The following is a 5,742-nucleotide window of genomic DNA, read 5'->3' on the forward strand; positions in this document are numbered from 1 at the left end:
TATATATATATATATATATATATATATATATATATATATATATATATTTATATGTGGTGGGTAAAAAATGTTATTCAATATAGTATGCTACATAGTGTGTATATTGTTGATGAAAATAGGTGAAAGATGTTTGAAATCAGCTAATTTTTTCAATCCATACATCGGTATTCCAAGAATGCAACCCTATTTAATTGAAAATGTAAAGCAATCTTCTGTTTAAACATACAGCCAGCATGATGTATTATATATTTAAGCTCCAGCATTGATGTATAAGTAGGGAATGCCCAGTAATATTAACAATAACTTAATATTCTTTTAGCAAATTACACATAACATCATTTTCTCGCTCAGAATCTATTAAAATCAAAAAGTAATTAATTTTTAAATTATCTAGCTTTTAGGTTAGATACAACAAATTGAAAATCTTTACTGGATCAGTTTCATCCATAACATTTCTTTGAAGCTGTGTGAGAAAGAGTTTTGCATAAGAAATATGAGAGGTTTTTTATGGAATATAAAACTTGAACACAAATTGGATAAAACAGTTTTCTATTTCAATCCAATCTGCTAAACTGACAGAAGCTATTTGGTGGATATCAGAATATGGTCATCAGAACTTATTCTTATAAACCTACAGAAATAAAAGCACACATAAGGGACAAAAAAAAAATTTCCTTTGAATTTAAAAATCTACAAATGAATTTATGAATGGAAAAGCAATTATACAGAAGCATTTACACATAAATTTAACCTTGAAAGAAAGCACCAATATCATCAAACAATGCTGTGCAACTATTTGTATTCATATTAATAATATATAGTATTAGTTGACAAAAGAAATAGCCACAAAATTTGTCACTATTTATGAGTTTTGAATACGTTGTTGAAATTTTAGAGAAACACATTTTAGTTGACAGCATATGTTAGTCAGAAGTTAGTGCTGTAAGTTGCGGTTTATTACTATAGAAACTAGGATGTAGGTTAGAAAAGTAACAGAGACTAGAATGTTACCGTTTTCACTGGAAACTAAGCTGCATTTGGACTAGTCCGCATCCCCACTTTTACATCTATAAAAAAGAAGAAAATACTTTTTGAATCTAGACCGACCCATGAGAAAAAGACGAAATTTATTCTCACTGATAGCATTTATTTGGTAAAAAATTTGATCAATTCTTGCCTAGATTTTAGTCATTTTTGAAATGGAAAATTTTTGTCAATTACAAAAGAGGCAATGAAAAGTTAAGCTTTAAACTTTGAAGAAAATGTCAAAGAAATGATTAAAAAATGTAAAATATCTCTGAAAAGGTAACTAAATAAAATTAAACAATCTAAGCATACTTAGAAGAATGCCGTCAACAATAGTAATACGTTAGCTATAGTATTGACATTTATATTATGGAAACAATGTGTGGGAAGTTTTATTGATGTTCGCTTTGCAACTATGTGAGTTTGGATTTGATCTCACTATGTGGTACCTTAGAAGGATATCTTCTGTCTGTAGCCTTGGGCTGATGAAGAAAATCCTTGTGGCCAAAATTTGGTTAACAGAAATTTCACGAAAGCTTGATGGATAAACTGTACAGATTCCTGCTTGGCAAATAAAACTTCTCAGATTTAACACAATCACTTGGCCTTTAGATGTCTTTCATGGGGTTCTTTCTGTTGCAAGCATTTGCACAAGGTCTTTGTTATGAGGACGAGTTCCTGTAAAAGGTCATTAGTGCTACCCTTCCTTTCCTGACTAATCCATGGAAATGTTTTATGAAAAAATAAATAAATGTTTTTTTGCAAAGCAATGCCATTCATATCTGTGAGATTATCAGGGTCAAAAACGCTAGCACTATTTAGTTGAAGTCCTTTATGTTTGAATTCAAATCTTGGTGACTCAATTTCATCTTTCACTCTTCTGTGTGAATAGAATAAAGTACCAATTTAAGTCTTGCGATTGATTCAAATATTCCTTTAAAGTATTCCAGACATGAAAGGAATTACAAAAATTAAGGTACAAATCCACTGAATAACTTCTAATCTTATGTCCATAACAAATCTTCTAGCCAAAGATGTTTCATACTTAACGTCCCATTTCCTTCACTTTATTCACACCCTAAAAGGTTCCTTCAACTAGTAAAAGACATAACCACCCATTCTATTCTCAATTAAACTATATAAGACAGCTTCAAATTGCAGATATTTCCACCTTCCATTCTATTCATGATGAAAGTGTAATATAGTCTCTCTCTCATTTAACCCCTGTGAGAGTTTGTTCTTTAGAAAACTGCAATTTCTGACAACTTTTCTCCAAGTTTTAACTATAACTAGTGTATTTCAACTATAACTTACAGTTGTAGTCTGTTGGAATTTATAGATAGTTTGGAACCTTGCTAAGTGGAAATATAAAATATTCAGGGTTAGTGAACAATCAAAACAATAATATATGGTATCAAACTTTTGGGTATAAAATAATTTAAAGAATTATTTCAGTTTCTTTCACCTTGACTTAAACAATCACAGTAAGTCTTTGAGTGTTTGTTTAACTTCCTAGAAATAGCTGCTAAATCTCCTTTAAAATCACCTCTTAAAATGTAATCCTGGGTACACAACAGCTAAAAAAAGTATTTAAAAAAAATAAAACAGGTTTTCACAGCAGAAGTGCCTTTGATCATAATTCAGCTTCTGTCGGGGTAATATAGGATTATGCAACAACTCCAAAATCTTAACATTTTTAATGTCTTATAGTTAACAAGGCAGCAAGCTGGCAGAAATGTTAGCACACTGGGCAAAATGCTTAGCAGTATTTCGTCCATTTTTATGTTCTGAGTTCAAATTCCACCGAGGTCAACTTTGCCTTTCATCCTTTCAGGGTCGATAAATTAAGTACCAGTTGGGTACTGGTGTGGTTCTAATTGACTGGCCCCCTCCCCCAAACTTTCGGGCCTTGTGCCTAGAGTAGAAAAGAATATCTTACTGCAAACACCATGTTTCTCAGTGGTTCTCAGTACTTTTGACTTTGTAGCATAACAGTGACTAAGCGTAAAAAACCTTGTGAGTGAATTTGTAAAATGGAAACTGTGTGGAAGACACACTCATTCACTCATATATAATATTCTTTTATTCTTTTACTTGTTTCAAACATCTGACTGCAGCCATGCTGGAGCACTGCCTTGAAAGGTTTTTAGTTGAAAAAATTGACCCCAGGACTTATTTTTTAAGCCTAGTGCTTATTCTATCAGTCTCTTTTGCAGAACCACTAAGTTATGGGGGACCTAAACTCACCAACATTGATCATTAAGTGGTGATGGAGACAAACACAGGCACAAAGACAAACATGCATAGATATATACATATGCATATATATAAGTATACCAAATCCACTCACAAGGGTTTGGCTGGTCTGAGGCTATAGTAGAAGACCAAGGTGTCACACAGTGGGACTGAACCCACCAAACCCTGTGGTTGGGAAGCAAGCTTCTTACCACACAGCATGCCTGCATCTTTATCTTTTATCTTTTACTTGTTTCATGTATCAGACTGTGGCCATGATGGGGCACCACCTTGAAGAATTTTTAGTCGAATGAATTGACCTCAATACTTATTTTTTTTAAACCTGGGATTTATTCTATCAGTATCTTTAACTGAAACACTAAGTTACAGGGGCTTAAATGCACCAGCACCAGTTATCAGGCAGTTGATAAACATAGACACAAAGACACATACACACTTAGATATATATCTATATACATATGTACAGCGAGCTTCTTTCAATTTCTGTCTAGTGTAAACTTTTGATATGTATTTCACAGGAGCTAGTTCTTGAAACCAGTCTTACGCACTTGGTAATTGGAATGGTCAACCAGAATGTTAACCCTTTCCTGGCAATAATTTTATTGAAATGTACAACTAATGTATTGCAATTAACTTTTCAAAGTAATGAAGAATTTTGCTGGGGTTTGGTAATTTTGCATAATTAATCAGGCATTTGGAACATGGTCAAATTATAATACAAGGTTATGCTTTAAATAAGAAAAATTTTAAAACAAGAAGTTTTGTATAAAAAACAAAAATACAAAATAAACACAAAGGGTGCACTTCATTGGAATTGTATCCAAAGGATTAAGTCATCAGAATAAGAATAATTATAATCATAATATTAATGAGATTACAAATGATTGAGTTTGATAACAAAGGTGCCTGTATGTGATTACCTCACTTGCTTGAAATAACAGTCAAATTCTCACCAATCACATCTCACAATTTTACAGTAAAAAAAAAAAATGAAAAAACACTTAGGAAAATATATAGAGTCAGGCAAAAAGACAAGATGCTCATGGTTGGACAGAGACCTCCTCCATCAGAGCTGACCAGAGATAAACAACAACCACTTGAGAAATCAGCGGTTTATATATTTTGCTATAAGCACTGCAGTGTGAGTATCACTAGAACAGCAGGTGTCATGATATATCATATACTTCAGGTATTCGACATGTTTCTTGACATCATATTTTCCTTCATCAGGAAGAGATTTTACACACACACACATATATGCTTTAAATGGAGAAGCAGTGACAAGTAACGATCACTGTGTATCATCATCATCATTTAACGTCCGCTTTCCATGCCAGCATGGGTTGGACAATTTGACTGAGGACTGGTGAACCAGATGGCTGCACTAGGCTCCAATCTGATCTGGCAGAGTTTCTACAGCTGGATGCCCTTCTTAAGGCCAACCACTCCGAGAGTGTAGTGGGTGTTTTTACATGCCACCTGCATAGGAGTCAGTCCAGCGGCGCTGGCAACGACCTCGTTTGAATGTTTTGTTCACATGCCACCAGCACAAGTGCCAGTAAGGTGACACTGGTAATGATCATGCTCAAATGGTGCATTTTATGTGCCTCTGGCATGGGAACCAGACCGCTGCTCTGGCAGTGATCCAGCTCGGATGGTGCTGTTAGCGCTCCACTTGCACGAGTGCCACTCATCGAATTTGGTTCAGTTACGATTTCACTTGCCCCAACAGGTCTTCGCAAGCAGAGTTTAGTGTCCAATGAAGAAAGGTTGGCATGGGTGCCAGTCGTCGAATTTGGTTCAGTTTCACTTGCCTCAACAGGTCTTCACAAGCAGGGATTTGTGTCCAAAGAAGGAAAGGTACGCATAAGTGGGCTGGCTACAGCCTTGGTAAAGGCCATAGGTTATGGTCTCACTTGTCTTGCCAGGTCTTCACATGCACAGCATATTTCCAAAGGTCTCCGTCACTAGTCATTGCCTCAGTGAGGCCTAATGTTTGAAGGTCATGCTTCACCACACCTCTTACATAGAACCAACACCTCTTACACACACACACATTTATTCTTTTACTTGTCTCAGTCATTTAACTGCAGCCATGCTGGAAATTGACCCAGGTCTTACTCTTTGTAAGCCTAGTATTTATTCTATGGGTCACTTTTTGCTGAACTGCAAGATTAGAGATGTAAACACACCAACATTGGTTGTCAAGCAATGATGGGGAGACAAACACATAAACATATACATATATATATATATATATACATATATACGATGAGCTTCTTTCAGTTTCTGTCTACCAAATCCCACTCACAAAGCTTTGGTCAGTCCAAGTTGCCACGCAGTGGGACTGAACCCAGAACCAAGCTTCTTACCACACAGCCTGAACCCAGAACCAAACTTTTTACCACACGGAACCAAACTTTGCCTGTGCCTATATATATATATATATATATATATATA

The 5,742-nt window shown here is 35.0% G+C and overlaps 1 protein-coding gene across 2 annotated transcripts in view; it reads right to left on the reverse strand.

The window, feature by feature from the left end:
- LOC106875855 (protocadherin beta-15) overlaps window positions 1-5,742 on the reverse strand; it is a 126,131-nt gene that overhangs the window by 24,751 nt on the left and 95,638 nt on the right. The window contains exon 3 of one of the 2 annotated variants that reach the window (XR_008265552.1): window positions 1,012-1,067. The exons of the other annotated variant lie outside the window; for it this stretch is intronic. The gene's annotated coding sequence lies outside the window, so the exon portion shown is untranslated. The remainder of the gene's footprint in view (window positions 1-1,011; window positions 1,068-5,742) is intronic. 2 annotated transcript variants of the gene reach the window in all.

The sequence above is a fragment of the Octopus bimaculoides genome, chromosome 14, assembly GCF_001194135.2.
Source record: "Octopus bimaculoides isolate UCB-OBI-ISO-001 chromosome 14, ASM119413v2, whole genome shotgun sequence".
NCBI classification, from domain to species: domain Eukaryota; kingdom Metazoa; phylum Mollusca; class Cephalopoda; order Octopoda; family Octopodidae; genus Octopus; species Octopus bimaculoides.